A 23827-nucleotide genomic window follows, 5' to 3' on the forward strand; every position below is an offset into this window, starting at 1 on the left:
CTTTGACCTAATGTATATGGCTCCAATTAGAAGATTGCTGTCTTCCTTCTCTCCATGTACTGGGGCCTCGGCCAGGAGAGCCTCTTCTTTGGTCACTGCCACCTGGGGGACAAAGCAGAAGATAAGAGCATGTTACTCTCCTGACAGTCAGCCAGAGGCTGAGGCTTTGCTTCGTGTCACAGGAGGTGCCCCTGGGGCTCAGCTGACTGCCTGCATCAAGCCCGCTGCCTTCCTGGGCCCTACAGGCACCTACTTACTGGGTGGCCATCACCTCCCACGTCTGGGGGCTTCTGCAAGGGGGGTGGTGTCTCAAATTTCTTCCTTGTAGCAAGTACTTATATTTCAGTGAGGATCCCTTTCCCATTACAGAGCTGTTTTCAACCTTAATAGTAAGCACCCCATCAATACATTGAATCTTGCATGTTTTTATTGTTGTAACACATACATAACATGAAGTTGACCATTTTAACCATTTGAAGTGTGCAGTTCAGTGGTATTAAGTACATTCTGCATTATTGTGCATCATCGTCACCACCATCATCTTCAGAACTTTTTCATCTTCCCCAACAGAAACTCTGTCCACATTAAACAATAACTCCCATTTCCCCCCTCCCCCAGCCCCTGGAAACCACCACTCTACTTTCTGTTTCTGAATTTGACGGCTTCAGGAGCCTCCTATCAGTAAATCACATAATATCCGTCCTTCGGTGACTGGTTTATTTTGCTTGGCATGGTGTCTTCAAGGTGCATCTGTGTTGTAATAGGTGTTGGGATTTCTTTCCTTTTTAAGGCTCATCTTAGTTCAGGATGCTGTCACAAAATGCCACAGACCGGATGGCTCAAACAAGGGACATTGATTTCTCACAGTTCTGGAGGCTGGCAAGTCCGAGATCAAGGTGCCAGCAGCTCCGGTGTCTGGTGGGAGCCCACATCCTGGCTTGTAGATGCCACCTTCTCCCTGGGTCCTCACGTGGCAGAGTGAGCAAGAGCTCTGGTATCTTCTCAAAAGGGCACTAACTGTATCATGGGGGCTCCATCCTCATGACTTCGCCTAAGCCCTATCACCTCCTGCAGGCCCCACCTCCTAATACTATCACATTGGGGGTTAGGGCTTCAAAATATGAATTTTGGGAGGTCACAGAATGCAGGCCACAACAAGGCTGAATAATAATCCACCATATGGATGGATCACACCTTGTTTAGCCATTCATCTGTAGCTGGACCCTTGGTTGTTTCCAACTTTTGGCTGTTGCGCATAACTCAACCTAAATCATTTCTACACTTACACCAGGTTGCCAACCTGGGACCAAGACCGGCTTTCACCAACGCTGCAATGCAGATTCATGCCCACACCTCCTCCTCTGTGCCTTGTCCTCCACACAGACAGAAATTAAAGGGTGGGCTTCAAATGACCTTTTCGCCACATTCAAGTACAAACATTTGCGCGCAAGAGGCTAATGTGCACGTCCCCTTGAAGACTTATTTCTTAAACCTAATGCCACTGAGGCCACACATTCACGCACTGTGATGACACAGGAGGAGCCAGGCCAGTGGGGACATGGGCTCCCGGCCACCTTGGCCGTCCTCACCCCCACTGCCCCATGCCAGCCCTCCAGAGAGCACTGCTAGGCCCCTCGACCTGCCTTGCATGGCCAAGGCACTCGGGCCCATTCTAGCCCTGTGAGGGCCTGGGTGGCCATATATCTTGGCCCTTGGACAGAACTTCTCTGAGGGTCTTGCCTCCTGCCCTGGGGACAGGAGTGTGTCAAGCTGTTCCCGCTGTGGCTTTGCCTTAGGAGACGCAGTGCAGTCTGGGGATGGGGCTTGGCCCTGGAATCAGTCTCTCGGTGCCAAAGTGGCTCCACCACCACTGCCTGTGTGGCCTCAGGTACACTGTTTAAGTTTACTCATTGGTGGATTAAAATCATAATAGTACCTCTTAGCCGATCTAAAGTTTGAAGGAGTTAGTGCATGAAACACACCGGCCCACAGCACATGCTCAGTAAAAGTGAGCTATTCTCCAACTGGTGATGATAAGGACAACACTCTCCTGCCCAGGTCTCCACTGAGGAACCGAATTGCTGCCTCTGGAAGCACTGAAGAGCTAGCCTGGATGATAGAGGGGATGCATGTGTTCTCACTGCTCTCGCCCAGTCCCGCTGGAAATACCAGCAGGTTTGCTAATTGATTACGTGTAGGCATGGATGCAGACAGGCAGGTTCTCATTCCCGAGAGCACCAGAGGCACGGTGTGCCCCTACCTTGCTGAGTATCACTGTTCAGACACAGGCAGGATGACAGGCACCCTCCTTCCTGGCTGTGCCCCAGTCCCTGAGTCCAGGGCAGATGGATGTGGAGGCCTGGAAATGCACAGTGGGACTCTGTGGGGAGCCCAGGCAGGGGGGTCAGGGGAGTTGCTTCTGCACCCACCATCCAAGCTCATCCTGGAGCCTCCGGCCCCTTCCCTGCAAATACAGCGCTTTGGTTAAGTGAGCTAAGGACACTTTCTGTTGTAACATCCTGTGGTTTGAATGTCTCAAAAAAGAGAGAAGAGCAGAAGTTTCTGGTTGTTATGTGAAAATTGATAAAAAATGAACCCGAGAGTCCTTCCTTCCATTTCTACATAGCCATGAACTTGCCCTTCTCCTGCTCCCGGCCGCCCTGTGAGGACGACTCCACGTGGGCGGGGGTGTCTCTGTGGCTTATGCAGCAGGTACAGTGAACACAGCATTGTTCCCTTGAGGCCATCCATGGTGGGGGGCCACCAGCTGCCAGCTCCCTTCCCGAGGGCCACCTATGTGCCTACAAGGGGGCTGTACCCTTGGCTCTAGTCACAAACCACCAGCATGGGGGCAACTCTCTGAGAATCAGAAGAGTCACTAACCATGTCCTGAGGACCAGGCCCCTGGCTAGGCATTTTCCTAAAAACATTTTGGGGGACACGCTCTTTATCCTTGAGTAGGTATTTTAAAAAATAATTTATGTGCTCTTTAAAAATATATGTTATATATTTTAATAAATGATTTTATTTATTTTTTTAAATTGAAGTATAGTTGATTTACAACGTTGTGTTAGTTTCACACAACGTGTGTATAGCAAAGTGATTCAGTTTTACATATATAAATATATACATATGTATATTCTTTTCCAGATTCTTTTCCCTTATAGGTTATTATAAGATACTGAGTTTAGTTCCCTGTTCTACACAGTAGGTCCTTGCTGGTTATCTATTGAGAAGGTATTTGCATGATTCCTCTCTGTGTGTGAGGTGATGGAGGTTTGAGAAGGGAGAGCTGGGTGGCACTGAAGGGATGTGTCCTGGTCTTCCTCTTGGGACAAGAGCAGTCCTCGGCCTTTTACCTTCCCCTCAACAGGCAGTGAGACTGAGGTGGCCGTTCTTCTGCTGGGAGCCCTGCGAGGGTCACCCGGGAGCCCAGAGCACAGAGGTCCTTCCCATGCCCTTCTGTCTGGGCAACTGTAGCCTGGCCTAGCCTGTCACAACCCCTGGCTCCCTCACTCCCTCCCAGGCCCCTGATTCCCTGAGGCCACAGTCCTGGGAGGGTGTCCTGCACACTCACAGGTGCTCTGGTCTGTCTGTCACATCGAGGATGTCTCTTGTGCGGCTCCCCTCAGCGTCCTGCCTGACTCCTGACCAACCAACCACAGTCGTGCTCGGTCCCAGCGGTGCTACCCTATAACCCCTGTGACAGTGTAAACTCTGTCACGCTACACACGCAGGGATCCCAACTAGATAGGACAAAAGCTATTGCCACGGAGACACCCTCTTAACACGCAGATCTCTCTTGCGTGCGCACACACACACACACAGAGGACTGTGCATGTCACATGTGGAGGCTGGGGGCCAGGCTTATCCACAGGCTGGGCTATTCCACACTTTGGGAAATATTGCTAAAATGGAAATAATGCTAAAAATGCACTTCCCTCACATTTTATTATGCATTAGGCTTTTGTTCCTTATTAAATCAGCAAGTTGATGTCAAGTTTAAATGATAAGCTCCTTAAATGATAAGGTTTATATAACCAAATAGAGTAAAGAACCATCCAACTTCCTAGAAAGCACTCCACACATTTATTTGTTTGCTTCTTTCCTTAGGTAAGTTAGTTTCATTAAATATGAGAACGTGGGCCAGTTTGGGATTTCTCCCTGAGAACTCCCAAGGTTTCGAACCAACAAATGCACAACACCAAGAGTGAATCCTGATGTACATTATGAACCCTGGTTGATGAGGATGTACCAGTGTAAGTTCTTTGATTGTAACACATGTATCACTTTGGTGTGGGATGCTGACAGCGGTGGAGGCTCCATGTGTGGGGACAGGAGTTATATGGGAACTGTCCATACTTTCTGCTCAACTCTGCTGTGTACTTAAAACTGTTCTAAAATGTGTCTGTTAAAACTAGTTTATATATAGTTTTCTATCTTTTCCTTTATGCTTCTGGATTCTGACTCTTAATCTGAAAAAAATTCCCATTACCAGATTATAGAGGAATTCACTCATGTTTCCTGCTACTAACTGAAGGGTTTTATTTTTTTATATTGAAAGCGCTGATGCAGTTGGACTTGATCTTGGTGGATCAAGTGAGGAATGGATCCAATTTTATCATTTTCCCTGTCTATCCAGCTATTCTAATACCACTTAGGAGAAAAAAACCCATCAGTGGGGAAGCCCCTCTGATTTCAGATGTCTTCATCGCTATATGGTAGGTTTGCATATGCAATTGGGTCTATTTCTGTATTTTCCTGTTATATTTATGCCTAGGTATCCATAAAAGGTATCTTTTCTCCCATTATGTGTGTTAACTGGTTATCATATTTATAAACAATGCTATTGACTTCTGGCTGTTAAATTTATATCCTGCTCTTTTACTAAATTCTTAATTAATGTTTGTAGAAATTTATCCATAGGGTCTTTTTTTTCACTTATTTTTGGTTTGCTAGATATACAATCACGTCATATGCAAATAGAGATTGTTACTCTGAATTTTCAGTTCTTAAGCCTCTGTTTTCTCTTACCTGATCAAATTGACTAATTCAATATAATATTAACTATTCATAGAGGTAATGGGCATCTTTGTTTTGCTCCTAACTTTAGTGGTATTGCCACACTGAGTAAGATGCTGGCTGCTGGCTTTTGGGCTATACACACATGTGTACATATGTTTAGAAAGTACCCATATACCTTACTGAATAGTTTTATCATGGATGGATGTTGATTTTCACATGATATTTTTCTTAAGATCTATTAATAAACTTCTAATAGTAAACCTTACTCATACTTCTGGACTAAATCTCCTTTAATCATTCATTGGTATTTCTTTTCTTGTGTGTTTTTTTCTTTAGCTTGCTAGTTTTTATTTAAAATTCCTATGTTGATATTAATGCATTAGCTTGATACACGGTTTTTATTTTTATGTGCAATCTTTGTCAAGTTTCACAGTCAACATCCTACACACAGAGCAAAATCAGATGTTTATCTTCCTTCTCAATTCTCTTGCAATAACCTAAGTAGCATTGGAGTCACCTAATATTTGAATGTTTGGCAGATATTCCCTGTGAATCAATCTGTTACAGATGCTTCTTTTGGAGGGAACCCTTTACAACTTCCTCTACTTTTTTTCTATGGAAATTACCCTGTTTAGACTTTCTATTTCTATAGGATTCAGTTGCGTTAGACTGTACTTTCCTACAGATTTATTCCATTTCATCTTAGCTTCCAAATTTATTTGAAAGGAGTTGGACAATGATAAACATTCTTCCCATGGGTATAAATCCTCTCTATAGCTAAATGAGGAAAATAACTACGATTTGCCAAGGGCCCAGGATGATGTTGAGTATACCAAGGGCTTTATGGGTGGGTTAACTCTCATTCAGACAACAACTCCGCGAAGCAGGTGGCTCTGTTCCATTTTACTGAAGATCAGAGAGCCCAGTAGCAGAGTAATGATTCCCACAAAGACCCACTTACACCTAAGGTTGCCATTCACCAACCCTTTATAATGGTATGGGGTCTTCAAATGTTCTCATGTCCAAATGTATGGTGCCTTTGAAACACAGTATGTGCATCGATGTATGATCAGAAGTAAAACATTTCCTTAGTAGACACTCAATCACACCTTTTAATGATTTTTCTCCCAGGATGGAAAGATGGAAAAAAGTCTCTCCGAAAATTTATACTTTTGGTAATAGTACTGAGTGTAGGATCTACTGCGGTTTTCTATTGTGTGCATGGAAATGACATGTTAATAAGTGAAATCTCTAATTCTTCAACAGTTCTTAACATGAGAACAGACGTACAGCTGTCATCACATTCAAGGCTCAAGATCCCCAAAGAGTTACAGACTGCTTTTTCCATGCTGCTTCCCACATTGAACTCAAATTAAAGACAAGACAATTCTTAGAGAAGCCACAAGAAATAATAATCACTAATTTTGAAGATAATACTTGAACGTGGAAGAACATTTTTAAGGCCATGAGACATGGTGGTACTTATTCTGACCTGTAGAGGACAGCGACATCCCTGCAACTGTGGAAGGTGCCCACACCCAGGAATGATCGCCTTCCAAGGGCACTTGGATGTAAGAGCATATCTGCATCCTTGCAAATCTCCAGCAGAGCTTCCCTGCACAATTCAAGCCTCCAGCACTGGAATGCTTGCAAGACTCCCTTGCTTTGAAGGATTTATGCTTTTATTCTCCAGCCTCACAAATCTAGCTGTTACACAGGCATAAAATCTATGTCTGAACCAGACTAACGTGGCATCAACAAGCGTTTAAAAAGATCCAAACAACTCACTAATCAGGTTTATACTTCTAATATTGATTTCAATCATTTTATTCAGGTCTTCTGGGAAACGATGTACTTGCTATCGAGTTAAAAGAGTCTAAAAAAAAGCCTAAAGGGTCAGGCTCCTTCCATGGCCTCATGACAGGAGAGGAACACTTCAAGCAGGTGTATAGGTCCTGGGCTGCCACTGCTGACCTACTTGCCTCCTTCTCTCTCTGAGCGTTGTCCTGGAGGGCAGGGTTCCTATCTTTTGCATTAACATCACCATGAGCTGGAATATATCAGATGTTAAATAAATCTGCTGAGTGAACAAACAAAATAAAAACATTAAATCCAAGTTCCTACTCCATTCTGATGGGTAGACTCGAAAATAACCATAATTCAACTCAGACTAGTATAAATACCATAATATGATTTATAAGCAAAATCATTAGGGTACTAGAAAGGGGGCAGTTCCTTCTGCCTGGCAGAATGAAAAAGGCCAAATGTAAGATGAGTTTTTGAGGAGGATTTAGGAAGGCTGAAAAGAAGACATTCCAAGCTCGGTGAGCACCATGAGCACAGGCCAAGAGGCAAAAACACACTTGTATGTCCCCAGATCCAGGAATACCATGAGTAGGAGAGCTGTGGGCATGGTGACTGCAGGTAAAGGTCAGGGTCAGACCTACTGGCTGTCAGGATGAGTATCTGGACTCTAACATGAGGCCAGTGGGAAACTGCTGGGAGTTTCTGAGTAGAGAATGGATAGGTGCTGTGCTAGGAAAACAAAGACACAAAAATTTGGTAACAGAGTGAAAAATGGATCAAGAGTGTAGAAAGAAATGGAAAGGTACTCATTCATTTTCTTAGTAGACTTTGTACCAGCCTACTGCTGGTAAAGTCTTGGTTTATCAGGTCGCAGTGGAGAACCCTTGAGTTTTGGAGACTGACAACATTCCTAGTACCAGGGGATGAATCAAAATGGGTCAAAGCCCGTTGCTGGTAATCTCTCCCCCTTGAGCTGGGATCCACCAATCTGGGTGCAGCCACACTGAACGATTCTGGTCTATGTGATGGAGACAGGAGTCAACCGGGTTGAGTTTATCGGAAAGATTTTGCTTCCCTAATAGAAGGGGTCAGGCTTAACTGATAGTCCTTTCCCACTTGCCTTTCCTCCTCCTTTCTGCCTTAAGCAAGGAAATACCATTTCCAAGAATACCCGCCATCTTGGGTCTATGAGGTATTGTAGAAAGTCAGAGGACAAGACGCAAAGTGCAAGGTTGGTGGAGTTACAAGTCCATCCCTGATGGTATCACTGAACATTTGCCCAGGCCCTAGACCTTACCCCTCCGGACTTCCCATCATTCTTCTCATATGAATACCTATTTGTTCAAGCCAAATAAGTCAAATACTTGGTGATTTATAGTGGAACTTATTCCTAGTTGCTACATGAAGAAAAAATGATTCAGACGTCAGAATTAGAAAAGAAGCAACAGAAAAGAGAAAGTCACAGGCCAATGTCATTTATAAACATAGATGAAAACCTTAAAAGATTAGCAACTGAATCCAACTGTAGAAAAAGACATAAAAAGACAAAGAAGGGCCCTGGAGTCCCAGCCCCATCGAGGGTCTTTGATATTGGAGTAAGGGTACAGGGAGATTCAGTTGGCAGGAAGGCAGTCCTGGGGATTTGTGGAGTTGCCATCCCTGAAATGCTCACTCCAGACTCACGAGAGAGAAGCAAATTCCCCTCTTATTAAATCCCCTATTATTTTGTCTCTCTGTTACTAACAGCCAAACATATTAGCCAAATGCTAATATGCTATATTAACACTTTCCAGAAGAAAAACCATATGGTCATCTCAAAAGATGCTGAAAAGCTCACATCCTTCATTATACTAACTCGAAACAAACCAGGAATAGAAGAAAACTTCCTTTACTTATTAAAGGCTATTCCAAACTTATAACAATGATCCTACCTAATAATGCAAACTTTAGAAGCAATGCCATCAAAGTTCAGAACAAACCCATGACCAAGTCTTAGAACAAACGAGAACATTTTAAATGGCTGGAACGAGACCAACACACAAAAATCAATACCTTTTTTACATACTAACATTAGCCAGTTAATCATTTTTGTAAAAAACAAAAAAGATCCATTTCATTAAAATTTCTATAATTAACTAGGGATCACACAACAAACATGAGAGAAACTTTTTTTTTGGACAAAAAACAACCTTTATTGAAGGAAAGAAAGAAAAATAAATGGACGGGAAGACTATATTTTTAAGATTCTAATTCTTACAATAAATTCAATGCCATCACAACAGAATTTTTATGGAATTTGACAGTTTCTAAAACTTAGAAGAATAAAGAAGCAAGAAATTCCAAAGAGCTTTTGATAAAGTTCAAAGTGGATGCAGAAGTGTGTTCCACCACACATCAAACATAAAGTACTTGATTAAAGTAGTGTGGGAAGGGTCAGACAGAGATCAATGAGAGAGGATGGAAAATGTGTGTGTGTGTGAGAGAGAGACAGAGACAGAGACAGAGAGAGAGAGAATGGGAGAGAGGGCTCTCCATGCTACCCACACTGGGCTGACATATGGCAAAAAATAAAACTGTACTTTGTTAAAGCACCAGGATTTGAAGAATGTTTGTCGTAGCATTTAGCCTACCCTGACTCATACAGAAAGCCTTCTTAAGATACAAACAGCCCATCACAGAAAAATTTGATAAAATGAATAACAGCAAAAATGCCAAATCAATAAACTTCTGAATGACAAAAAAATCCTGTAAAAACTTCAAAATTAGATAGAACAGGAGAAAATTTTGGAAAATATATAATAAACAAGGGATTGACATTCAGAATAGATAATGAACATATCCGAATAATTAAAGACACACGGAACAAGAAAAATTTGGCAAATTTTATGAAATGTGCAGTTTACAGGAAGCTCACATGACAAATCAGTATACGGAAAGATAAGCAACCTTAGTAATAATGAGGGGAATACAAATTAAACAGTAAGATAACCATTAACCATGCCTGCCCAACCCCTACCCCACCAGAATGGCCCCTCAAAAAATTAAGTTTGAAAAGATCAGCTCTGGTGAGGTGAAATGGGTCCTTTTTTTCCACTGCTAGGGGGAATATATGGGGCTCATGGTGAGGTCAGTAGAGGGCATTTTGTTCAGTATATAATTTTTTAAATGTGAATAACCTGTAGCTCTGTACTTCTGCCTTTTGGTATCTTCCATAGAGTCAGCCTTGCTCAAGTGCACACGGATGTGTGAATAAGGATGTTCTTTGCAGCACGGCTGGAAATATCCAAAATGATTGTCAAAGGGGAACGGCTGCATCACCTATGGCACCAGGACATGACCTGCCTCAGAGGTGTCAATATGAAAATTTCTCTAAGGCACATGAGAATGTCCATGTATTATAGAGTAATTAAAAGTAGTGAAGGGAAAAAGAATCTCATGTGTAGGAAAATGTCTGAAGGAGGCACAGCCCTCCTTTTACTTTCTGGCCTTCTGAGCTCTCTGCCCTTGTGCTCATATAATACACGTTACTTGAAGCACTGTTTTCCACGGAAACTATTCAATTAGGTAAGCAAGAAATGACAGGTGGGCTCAAGTATGCAAGCAGAAGGGAACAAGAGAAAGGAAAGGCTCAGATTGGTCAGGCAGCGATGGGAACTGGAGAAGCCGGGCCGATTGGACCTGGGTGCTGCCATTCTCTGCAAGAATGACCTTTGGACGGTCACTAAAGCCCCTTGAATCTACTTCCTCATCTATACAGGCGGGAATATACCACACCTTCCTTAGAATTTTGTTAAGATTAGCTAAAATAAAAATATTACCCCTTCCTCCCTCCCTTCCTTCCTTCTCTATTTCTACCCACCTACATATCTGCCTACTCACCTATCTACCTACCTGTCTACCTTTCAATCTCTCTCATTTTCTGTTTGGCTACCTATCTGATTATATGTTTATCTATCTCACTATATATTCATATAAATATCTGTCTTTCTCACTGTCAGTCTACCTCCCCTTTTCCTGATTTTCTATCTATCTTACTACTATCTGTCTATCTGACTATTTATCTAATCTAGTAACTGTCTGTCTATCTGCTGGTCTCTATGTCTGTCTGTCTTTCAACCCATTTGTCTATCTACATATATATGTCTGTCGACGTATTCATCTGATTTTCTGCTTTTATCTGTCTGTCTGAATGTCTGTCTGTCTGTCCACCTTCTTCTATCTTTCTCTCTCTCTCTACATGTTTATGTCTATCTGTTTTACTGTCTTTCTGTCGATCTAATTTTTCTGTATCAATCAATCTATTTATCTATCTCTGCCCTGCACAGTGATTGACACAGACTAGCGCCTCATTAACTGTTAGTTTATCTTCCCCCTTCATTTCCCTTCATATCTTTATTTCTACATTTCCATAATCAACTGCTGTTAACTGAGCCCTTTCTCTGTGTTGTGTGCCAGGCATACAAACCAAAATCAGGCCTGGGCTCTGCCTTCAAAGAGTATTCAGGCTGGTGGCTGAAAGGAACAAATTAAAGAAGCAGTGACATTATGTGGTGCTTAGTGCTATGAGAGAGACAAGCCTGACCTACGTTGGCATGGAGGAGAGAATTAGCAGGGGCTGAGGAAGCCACCTCTCATCTGCAAACCACAGAAGAACTAGGAATTCTGCAACTGAAGAGGAAGAGACCTGGTCTTCATGTGAGTGTGGGTGGAGGAAGTATGGACAGAGCCAGAAAGATAGAACAGGATGTTTACAGGCCTGGAGATCAACAGAGCAAGTACATATTCCAGGAACAAAACTGTAGGGAGCTCACAAAACTCAGACAACAAAAGAGACCAACCATGGCCAAAATAAATGGTGAGATGTACTGTTTGCATGGATTGTAAAATACAATACAGTTGTCAATTACCCTCAAATCATCTACAAATTTAATGCAATCCCATTCAACATCCCAGCAGGATTCTTTGTAGACATGGACAAGCTGATTCTAAAACTTATATGGAAAGATGAAGGAACCAGATTAGCCAAAACAATTTTGAAAAAAGAGAAGTTGGAGGATTCATGCTACCCATTTAAAAATGCATTATAAACCTACTGTGGTCAAGACAGCGTGGTATTTGGGAAAGGATAGATACACAGTTCAATGGAACAGAACACAGACAACTGAGATTTTGTATGGGGATGGGGAGTGATGGGGAGGGATGGGGAGCGATGAGGAGGGATGGGGAGGGATGGGGAGGGATGGGGAGCGATGGGGAGGGATGAGGAGGGATGGGGAAGGATGGGGAGCGATGGGGAGGGATGGGGAGGGATAGGGAGGGATGAGGAGGGATGGGGAGCGATGGGGAGCGATGGGGAGTGATGGGGAGCGATGGGGAGGGATGGGGAGGGATGCGGAGGGATGGGGAGGGATGAGGAGGGATGGGGAAGGATGAGAAGGGATGGGGAGCGATGGGGAGGGATGGGGAGGGATGGGGAGGGATGGGGAGCAGCAGATGAAGTTTGCTTGCTCGCCGCTCACCTCCTGCTGTGCGGCCCAGCTCCTAACAGGCTGCAGACGGTTAACAGTCGGTGGCCCAGGGGTTGGGGACCCCTGGTCTAAGGGACATTTAGATAGAAGTTCCAGTGAGCTGGACATTTACACTTGGAAGTTTCCAGCATACTTACAGTAAGTGAAACAAAGGGAATAGATGTCATCGTTCTTTTCCATTAAAACATAATTATATTTCACAAGCACAGGAGAATTTCAGCTTTTGGGCTTTTTAACAGGCTCCTATTAGCTGAATATTCACGTGTTAGTGACCGGTAAAATTCAGTCTTATCTAAGTTTCTATCTCTCCAAACAGAACAAGCCAGTTTACCTAAACAAAGGAACAAATAAATAAAAAGGAAAAAGACATTTATAGACATCCATCAACCTGGATGGCTCTGAACATTTTATAATAGCTGACATTGAGATAGGTAATTTTTAAGAACCCAACCAGCTTCCTATACTAACCTGACAAATTTATGACCTGAATGTGTTTAAGCTACTAACTGTGTTCTTTGGATACCTGAGTTCCAATCTTTAGTCACTACGAACACTTACCTTAAAATACAAATGCACACAGCCCTGCAAATAAACTGGGACAATCAATTTGGTCCCCGGCTCTCACTGCTTCACCTTTGAAATGAAATGAGGATAGCAATTCCTGTTTTACACGGTGATTCAGTTATACATATATATATCCTTTTTCAGATTCTTTCCCCTTATAGGTCATTATAAGATATTGAGTATTGTTCCCTGTGCTACACAGTAGGTCCTTGTCATCTATTTTACATACAGTTGTGTGTATATGTTAATCCCAAACTCCTGATTTTATCCCCCACCCCCTTTCCCCAGTTGTAACTGTAAGTTTGTTTTCTATGTCTGTGGGTCTATTTCTGTTTTGTAAATAAAAAAGAACTCATAATTTTTAAAAGGTTGTTTCTATACTTAAATGGATGCATACGAAGTTAAAGATATGGGATCAACTGTTTGAGTTAAGAAAGAAATGGCATTTTTAAGCAGAAAATATATATGTCCAACTCCCCCGAGGAAAGAATGGTGAAACCAGTTTCACTCAAACACGAAGCATTGGATCAAGACCAAATAAGAAGCATCGCAGCTTTGGAGGAAATGTCAGAGCAAGTTTGAGGCAACTGATTTCAATAATTCTTTTTCTTTTTGCTGGGAGGACAATCCCCCCAGGCACTGCTGACCATCCCCCCGCACCCCAGGCAGCCTGGGGGTCGTGGCCACCCTGCTAGAGAGTGGGAGTGAACACCTGACCCTGAGACCCTGGAACCTCGGAGCCCACAGGCTTACGCTTCACATGGGTGGAGCACAGCATCCCCACCCCACGGCCCTACAGTTTGGCACCCGTGGGCAGAGCCTGGTCCCCCAAGTGGACCTCAGCCCCCCCGCTCCACCGCCCTTCCTCATGGCCCGGATATGCCAGCTAGCCCGGGGCTGTTGCAGGGTCTGTCCTTCCTGGGGAGGTGTGGGTGTGTGTGACACAGACAAATACAGTGCCCTGCTCACACTTGCCCCAGAAAAACGTGAGCTCCTATAGGACTCAGGCAAGCAGCTGCAGGAGAGGACTCCCCCTGCCACCCCAACCACCGCAGCTCCTGTCAGGGACGAGGAAGAGGAAAAAAGGGAGTGGGAAGAGAGGGACTCAGGGTCCCGGCCCAGGGCTGCCAGGGAGGCCCCCCGCGAGGCCCAGGACCTGCCAAGCTCTGGGAGGAGGCTTCTCCAAGAGGGGCTTCTCCTTGGCTTCAAGCCGCCTCCGTGCCATCCTCAAGCACACTGGCTGGGAGTGTGCCTCTTACACAAAACCAGGTAACTCAGGTTTCCAAGTGGGCAGAAATTCCCCAGGGTGCACTTTGGGAAACGGAAAAAAGGCAGCCCTGATATTTCTATCCATGTGTTCAAATGAAACTCAAGTAACCAACAAGGACCTCCTGTATAGCACAGGGAACTGTATTCAATGTCTTGTAATAACCTATAATGGACGAGAACGTAAAAAAAGAATATATTTATTTATATATATATATGTATAAGTGAATCACTGTGCTGTAACCTGAATCTAACACAACGTTGTAAATCAACTATATTTCAAAAAAACAAAGAAACCCAAGTGATTTCTTCTGTGTTCCTGTAGAAGCAGAGATTTGATTTTCGAAATGAGCTTCACCCATCCCATCAAGAATTATGTCACACCTGCACCCTAGTCCCTTCCCCAAGGAGCTCATCCCAAGGGGACACAGAGACAGGCAGAGGGTCCCCGGCTCGTGAACGGCTAAGAAGGAGGAAAATGGAAGGAGGAGTTGGGAGACTTCAGGGGAGCTTTGGGCTGGGGTCCATGCCCCACACAGAGGTGTCACCCCCGGGTCTGTAGGACCTAGCCTTTGCCCTGGCTAACCATGGGCCAGCCAGGCTGGCATCACCCCAGGAGGCAGGAGAAGAGGTGACACCACAGAGACATCCCACAAGCTCAGCCTGACAAGCAGGAAGCACACTGGACGCAGCCACAGGCATCCTTTATCAGAGCAGCCCTCGTCTGCTTTTAAGAATTGTGGGGAAGGGTGCCAAGGGGGAGAACTGGTAAACAACAAGGTCCTACTGTATAGCACAGGGAACTATATTCAACAGCCTGTGACAAACCATAATGGAAAAGAATATAAAAAAAGAAGGTATATATATGTATAACTGAATCACTTTGCTGTACAGCAGTAATTAACAAAACAGTGTAAATCAACTATACTTTAATCAAAAAAAAAAAGAAAACAAAAGCATTGCAGGGAAGAAAACAAGACAAGTAAAATGTACAGAGGAAGCATTCTGAAGATACTCTAGCTAGAAGTGTTCTCCAACAGCAATCTTTTTTTCCCTCCTTAAGACCCAGTCTAATCCATGTCCATGTGTAGCTTGTAAATCACATGTATATTCCTAAGCTATTTCCTTGGTAAAATTTCTAAAACATTCTCAAGGAAGATTCCATGGCCAGAGAGCTCAATAAAACCATGGGGACTTAATCTAAACAGAAAGAAATCTAATAACCTTCAGACAAGAAGTCCAATTAGTAACCTGTGACTGAAACGCAAACAGACAGCAGGCCAGGGAGGTCCAGGCATGGGGCAGGGAGGAGGGGAGTGTGACGGAGAGCGTGAGGAGTAACCAGAACAGTGGTGGAGGCACCTCACTGGGACATTGTTCGCTGGTGGATGCTTCCTGCCATGCTGAGTTTGCTTCTCTATGCAACCTCCTAACCGCAGGGACTTACGATTATGAGCACTTATGAGCGCTCAGACCAGGGGGATCCTCTGCTCTGTTGTTCAGGTTCATCAGCCTTTTGGCCAAAGGTCTTAATCAGCTTTCATGGCTTACAAACCATCTCAGGGGTGGTGCAGTACCCAATGGGCACTTAGCCATCCTCCCTGCCTCTGTAATAATACCCGGTGAGCACCAACCATGGCTCCAGACCTGCCGGACACCTCTCGCAGGACTTACTCTTGTCTCCAGAGTTAACGACAAGGGCACTGAGGGTTTATGAGGTGAAGCCTTTGCCCAAGGTCATCGGGTCAGTGTATGACAGAGACAAGGGGCACACCTTAGATGGTCTGATTTCAGAGTCCTTCTCTTGACCACCCAGATACTCCCTTGTGTGATATCTCACAGCCGTGGAAAAAGCGAAAAATGAAGGACTATGTGACAGGAAAGAGAGTCTGATGCACTGATTGAGCGATTGGGTGAAAATTATCTGGGAAAGGGAATATTCCCATGGCCTGAAAAATCATAATACAACCAGCAATGGATGCTAAAGCCATTGGGTGAAAATTATCTGGGAAAGAGAATATTCCCATGGTCTCAAAGCTCACCCCACAGACTACTTATTAATTAGAAAAGAATAAATACGGCAACATCATAAAGGAGAGCTCTGGCAGAAATCACCTTAGCCAGGTGAACCGTTCACTACCAATACCAGGTCACGATGAGGTGGTGGGACCACTGATGTGAGGCAAATACACGAGATGTCTACCTGGATCTAAGCATGAGGGCAACAGTCAGACAACTGTGAGATACTCTACAAAACAAACGGCTTAGATTCTTAAAAAAAAAGTCAGCATCACAAAAAACAGTTTTGGTTCAGGTTTAAAGAGACATAACCAGATTCAGTGCATGTCATGTAATTGAATTCTAGATAATGGAAAACAGCTATAAAGAGTACTTTGGGCAACCAGGGGTATTTGAATTGGGACTATATATTAGATAATATTACTTTATCAGTGTTGACTTCCACAGTGATAATGGTATCATAGTATACCTTTAAAGAAGACAATCTATGAACTTAGGAGATATATACAAAGTATGTCATGATGTCTGCAACTTACTTTCCCATGATTCACATGATTCAGAGACAAAAGCTGAACACACATCCATAACACACAAATCCATATTTACAATCTCTCCATGTGTGTATGTATCTGTTCACGTGTGTATTTGGGTAAACATCTGGTAACTCTGAGTGAAGATTATATGTATTCACTATACTATTTTTCCATTTTCCTATAAATCTGAAGTTTATCAAAAGAAAAGTAGCCAAAATAGTAAGTGAAGATATTTGTTTGAAGAGTCATAAGGCAAAAGAATTGCTATGCTCTGATATCAGCTAGATAAAAATTCTATTTTTGGACAAGAACAAAGAACATTAAAAATAAAAGCAATTAATATGTTAAGATGAGACTTTTGTCTTTTGTTTAAATGACTCGTAATATTTTAAAAATCAATCATGATAGCTACAGATGGCAACAAAGTTGCTTAATAAATTTTGCATTAGTGTAAATCAAATCACCTGTTGGTCATTCACCACAGCCACATTCTTTTTAAGGGTAATGTTTACTATTCTAAACACAAATCCTAATGCAACACGAAATTCATTTCACAATTTCCTCTTGATGGACTTTAGTGGATAAATTAACATACCATTCCTCCCTGGATTTAAACCTGATTTTCAGGTCATTTGTTCCCAGGACCACTACAAGCTCTGTTGTTGGAGATGTTGACTGCACTTGGCCCCCCAGCACGGTCCCAAGGGACCCCATGAACACGGTACTTACTTTTCAGACACTGAGATTCTCTGGAGGTGGGTGGCAGTTAGGCACCGGGGGCAACGCGGCATCGTCCCTGCTGGAAATGGCCCATTATTGCCCCAGTGAATGGCGTGAGATCACAGCCCCTGAGAACTCTGGAAAAGACAAGAATAAAAGAGAATATTCACATTCCATTAAAAGTGAGAATTTAAAATTTAAGAATTTTTAAAATATTTTTTAATTTGTATATTTCAAATTTTAAAATGATTTAAAATATTTGGTATGAACTTGAAATGCTCTTTTAAAAATTTTTAATTAACTTTATTGAGAAATAATTACATACAATAAAATACATGTATTTTAACAAAATGTGTACAACTGTGTAACCACCACCACAATCAAGATAGAATTTGAACTTGAAATGGTCTTGATAGTGAATCTCCCTTCTTCACACACCATCCCACCCTTTAATTTTTAAATAAATACAGGCATTGGGAGGTAGGTCAGGATAAATGGAAAAGTATCCCAGGCAGGTGTCAACTCACAGAAGTGACTGTGAGGTCAGAGCCATGAGAAGTTCACAGGCTATGCTGATGTTCCAGGGCAGGTGCACAGAGGCGCTCACAGACAGAACCCCGACTTCTGACATCCCAGGAGAACCTCAGGTGGCACAGTCCACGGGGAATCGCAAAGTTAGGAAGCTGTTCATCATCCTTGCCAGGATCGTGGTGTGATCCTCAGGGAATTTGAGAGGTCAGGCTGATGACCACTCCTCATTCCTGGTGGGGTGCACCAGGATCCAGTGTGGGGTCAAAGTGTTATTGATAGCATCCTGAGTCAGGAGGGTCCCTGTGGACCATACCTCAGTCCAGGTGAGTGCAAGGTGATCCCCAGTGGTGATGGGGTGGTGTTATGAACAGCATCTTGACGCCTGAGATCCATTTGCTTATCTGCAATGTGGGGTTTTCTTTCAGGCATCAGACCCCCAGGATGCTTGTGAGCTAGGAGGGCCATGACTGCACAGGTGAGGAGAAGGAGCTGGGTCACCTCTGTGCACCCTACAGAGACTACACCACATGGGGTACAGGGATGGGGAGGGATGGGGAGACTATACCACATGGGGAGGGATGCTTTCCTCCATGTTAACACCTAGGTTCTGGGTGAAGTCTGAGGATCTCACCTGCATCTAGGGATTGCCCCTGTCAGGGGGTGTGCCCAGAGCCTGGGGATGGCCTATCCTGTCCCTGCAGGTCCTGAGCCTCCAGACCCCCAGCTGGTTTCTCCTTTCACCTTTCCCATCCACATGGATAAATCACACATCTTCATAAACCTAGCTGAATTCTTAAACAGACATGGGAAGACACTAAATGCAAAAGAATGAGAATCAGTAGCCAAAACAATCTTGATAAAGAAGAACAAAGTTGAAGGTCTCGCATTTCCTGATTTTGAAACTTACTATGAAGCTATAATCATCAAAACAGTGTGGTCTGGGCATAAAGACAGCTATATAGACAGATCAATGGGATAAAATAGAGAGTCCAGAAATAAACCCTTGCATATATGGTCAAGTAATTTTTGACAAGGGTGTCAAGACCATTCAATGAGGAAAGGACAGTCTTTCAATTAACCGTGTTGGGAAAACTTGGATATCCACATACAAAAGAATGAAGTTGGACCCTTACCTTACACCATATATAAAAATTACCTCAAATGGATCAAAAACCCTTTATGTAAGGTCTAAAAGTATAAAACTTTTGGAAGAAAACATAGAGGAAAATCTTCATGGCATTGGATTTGGCAATGATATCTCGGGTATGTCACCAAAAGCACAAGCAACAAAAAAATTGGACCTCATCAAAATTAAAACCTTCGTATCAAATGATACCAACAACAGAGTGAAAAGGCAACCCATGAGATGGGAGAAAATATTTGCAAATCATATATCTGATAAGTGATTAATATCCAGAATATATAAAGAACTCCTACAACTCAACAGAAAACCCAAACAACCCAGTTTAAAAATGGGTAAAGAACTTTAATAGCCATTTCTCCAAAGAAGATATACAAATGGCCAATAAGCACATGAAAAGATGCTCAACATCAGTAATCACTAGAGAAATGCAAACTGAAACCACAATGAGATACCACTTCATAGCCATTAGGATGATTATTAAAAAAGCAAACAAATAGAAAATCACAAGTGTTGGTAGGGATGTAGGGAAATTGGAACCCTTTTCCATTGCTGGTGGGAATGTAAAATGGTACAGCCTCTATAGAAAACGTAAACAAAGAATTACCATATGATATAGCAATTCTACTTCTGGGTTTATCTGTTCAAGCAGAGACTTGAACAAATATTTGTACAGCCTTGTTGATAGCAGAATTATTCACAATAGCAAAAAGGTGGAAGTAACTCAAGTACCCATCAATGAGTGAACACATAAACAAAATAAGGTCTATCCATACAATGAAGGAAATTCATTTAAGCGCTATCATATGATATTTGTCTTTCTCTGTCTGACTTACTTCACTCAGTATGACAATCTCTAGGTCCATCCATGTTGCTGCAAATGGCATTATTACATTTTTTAAAATATTTATTTGGATGCACTGGCTGTTAGTTGCCGCAGGTGGGCTCCTTAGTTGTGGCTCCAGGGCTCCTTAGTTGAGGCTTATGGGCTCTTTAGCTGTGGCATGTGAACTCTTAGTTACGGCATGCATGTGGGATCTAGTTCCCTGACCAGGGATTGAAGCTGGGCCCCCTGCATTAGGAGCGCGGCGGCTTATCCACTGTGCCACCAGAGAAGTCCCCTCGTTCCTTTTTTATGGCTGAGTAATATTCCATTGTATATATGAACCACATCTTCTTTATCCATTCCTCTGTTGATGGACATTTAGGTTGCTTCCATGTTCTGGCTAAAGTAAATAGTGCTGCAATGAACGTTGGGGTGCACGTATCTTTTCAAATTATGTTTTCTCTGAATCTATACCTAGGAGTGGGACTGCTGGATCACATGGTAGTTCTATTTTTAGTTTCTTAAGGAACCTCCATATTGTTCTCCATGGCGCTGTACCAGCTTACATTCACACCAACAGTGTAGGAAGGTTCCCTTTTCTCCACACCCTTTCCAGCATTTATTGTTTGTAGATTTTTTGGTGATGGCCATTCTGACCAGTGTGAGGTGATACCTCATTGTAGTTTTGATTTACATTTCTCTAATCATTAGTGATATTGAGCATCTTTTCATGTGCTTTTTAGCCATCTATATGTCTTCTTTGGAGAAGTGTCTATTTAGATCTTCCAAAATGTAGAAAACAAACTTATGGTTACCAGGAGGTAAGGAGGGGGAGGGATAAATTGGAAGATTGGGATTAACATATACACACTACTATATATAAAATAGATAACTAATAAGGACCTACTGTATAGCACAGGGAACTCTACTCAATACTCTGTAATGGTCTATATGGGAAAATAATCTAAAAATGAGTGGATACATGTATACATATAACTGATTCACTTTGCTGTACACCTGAAACTAACACAACATTGGAAATCAACTATACTCCAATAAAAACTTTTTAAAAAAGGAAGGAAATTCTTACACTTGTTACAATATGTATGAACCTTGAGGACATTATAAGTGAAATAAGCTAGTAATAAAAGGACAAACATTGTATGATTCCACTTATGTGAAGTAGCCAGAGTAGTTAAATTCTTAGGGGCAGAAAGTAGAATGGAAGTTGCCAGGGGCTGGGAGATGAGGAATTGTGAGTTAGGATTTAATGGATAAAGAGTTTCAATGGGGTAAGATGAAAAAGTTCTAGGAAGGGATGGTGGTGATGGTTGCACAACAATGTGAATGTACTTAATACTACTGAATGGACACTTAAAAGTGGTTAAAATGGTACATTTTATCTTATGTATATTTTCCCACAATAAAATAGTTTCAAAATAAACAAACACACAAAAGAATGAGAATCAAATTAAAGATTGTTCCATTGGCCACACAGCATTCAAAGAAGTATATTTTAAGACTGGGTGTGAGGGGAGTAAAATTCGGAACCTAGGACTATGTAGACAAAAGGTGATGTATGTATGCAGGCACACAGAGGCTCAGAAAATTCATTGTCCACAGACTCCTGAAAACATTTACAGAGAAAATACTCAAATAAAAAGAAAAATAAATCCAACAGGAGAAGGTGAGATACAATAGCAATGGTGAGTTAAAAGAAATGGTAAGTTAGTATTTATTTAGATTAATCAACTGATTTTTATTAAAAACTAAAGGTTAAAAATAAAAGGACAAAGTGAGTTATCTTATTCTAAGATTAAAACTGTAAATCTTAAAGTAATATTAATAGTCAACAAAATAAAATCAATGTGTAAGGCTAGTTTGGCTTTATACATTTACCACATTATAAATTAAAGAGAAAAATCAGATGACCATTTCAAAAGATATACACTGATATAATTCAACATTTATTCATGATAAAAGAAAATATCTCTTAGCAAAGTAGGAATAGAAAAGAAGCTCTTTAACCTAATATAGGATATAGTTCAAAAAACGACTACAATATTACACTTAATGGTGAAATGTTGAATAATGCTAACTGCCTTTCCTTTAAGATCAGGAATAAGATAAGGTCACACTATCACCACTGAAGGTCACCAATCTCCTGGAAGTCTTAGTCAGTGCAGTAAGGACACATAAATAAGTTAATTAATTAAAATAAAAGGTATGAGAAGTTTAAAAGAAAGGAGAAACCTGTCATTATTTGTGGATAATATGACTTTATACATAGAAAATAATCTTGCTGATAAATCATTAGAGTTAATAAAAGCTTTCAGATATAAAATTAATACACAAAATCAATTCTGTGTGTATGAACCAAAAAGATTTGAAAATCAAGTAAAAAATGCCAATTATAATAGCATCAATATAAAGTATGCAGGACTGAATGCAACAAAAAGTGTACAGAAACCTCATGGAGATAAAGTATGTCTGAATAAGTGGAGATATAGATTAGGAAACATTATACTTCTATAGGTTCAATATAATTACATTCAATATCTTAAAGGGCATGTGTGTAGGAGGGTATGGGGGGTGTGCACATGCGTATGACTTGCAAATTAATTCCAAAGTGCATTTAGAAGCTCTAAGTCCAATGCACATCGAAGAAAAAGAGTGAGGTGGAGAAAGGCCCTACAGGGTAACAAGACTCATCACAAAATGACAGAAGTTAAGACAGTGTGTCATTGGTACAGGGATAGACACATAGAGAAGCAGCCCAGAATAGAAAACCTGAAAAAGGATCACATATATATGGACATTTAATACATGACAGATGATTTTACAGATCAGTTGGAAAAGAACAGACTTTGCATAATACAATGCTAAGACAAGTTATTATGCAAACTGAAATAATGAAATTGGACCCCCACCATACCAAAAATAAATTTCTAAGTTAAGGCTAAACTACATAAATTCTAGAAGAGAATATAGGAAATTTCTTATGACTTAGAGGAAGAATTTTTTAAATAAGACTAAAATAGCTGGGCTTCCCTGGTGGCGCAGTGGTTGAGAGTCCGCCTGCCAATGCAGGGGACACGGGTTCGTGCCCCGGTCCGGGAAGATCCCACATGCCGCAAAGCGGCTGGGCCCGTGAGCCATGGCCGCTGAGCCTGCGTGTCCGGAGCCTGTGCTCCGCAATGGGAGCGGCCGCGACGGTGAGAGGCCCGCGTACCGCAAAAAAAAAAAAAAAAAAAAAGACTAAAATGGCTAAAATAAATTATTAACTGCTTCGCGTGAAAAGTATTAAAACTGTTAAGAAAGTGAGTAGACAGACCACATACTGTGAGGAGATATTTACCAAACATATCACTGATTGAGGAATGGTACTCAGATGATTTAAAGCATTCCTAAGATGTAATAAGAAAAGACAAACAACCCAATGGAAAAATGGGCCATCGAAATAAGTAGAAATTTTGCAGAAATGCAAGAACAAAAAAGTGATAGACACGGACAAAATTCTGACAATCTAATTTTTATGAAAATAAATGAAAAATAAGACCGCATAGAGATAATAGCTTATACCTACCTATCAGACTGGGAAAAAATTTTAAATGAACAACGCCATGTATGGACAATAATATGGAGAAAATGTAACTTTCTTTTGATGCTGGTCAAAGGCAAACGTTGTGCAATTGTTTGTGGCGCAAACTGCACGTCCTGACCTAGATGTAATGCACTTGCATCCCAGGAACTCTCCCACATCCTTTGATCCTCACACGCATGCACCAGAGGGCAGACACAAGCTCCTATGAGCACAGAAACCACCAGATGCTCATCAACTGCCGAATGGAATCCGAATTTCAGGGAA

General features: G+C 42.0%; 1 protein-coding gene across 2 annotated transcripts in view; it reads right to left on the reverse strand.

The window, feature by feature from the left end:
• LOC137232774 (OTU domain-containing protein 7A) overlaps nt 1-23827 on the reverse strand; it is a 389090-nt gene that overhangs the window by 180710 nt on the left and 184553 nt on the right. For both annotated transcript variants that reach the window (XM_067755571.1, XM_067755579.1), the window contains 2 exons: nt 17471-17598; nt 8-102 (listed from right to left, as the gene is read on the reverse strand). The gene's annotated coding sequence lies outside the window, so the exon portion shown is untranslated. The remainder of the gene's footprint in view (nt 1-7; nt 103-17470; nt 17599-23827) is intronic.

The sequence above is a fragment of the Pseudorca crassidens genome, chromosome 1 (genome assembly GCF_039906515.1).
Source record: "Pseudorca crassidens isolate mPseCra1 chromosome 1, mPseCra1.hap1, whole genome shotgun sequence".
Classification (NCBI taxonomy): Eukaryota; Metazoa; Chordata; class Mammalia; order Artiodactyla; family Delphinidae; genus Pseudorca; species Pseudorca crassidens.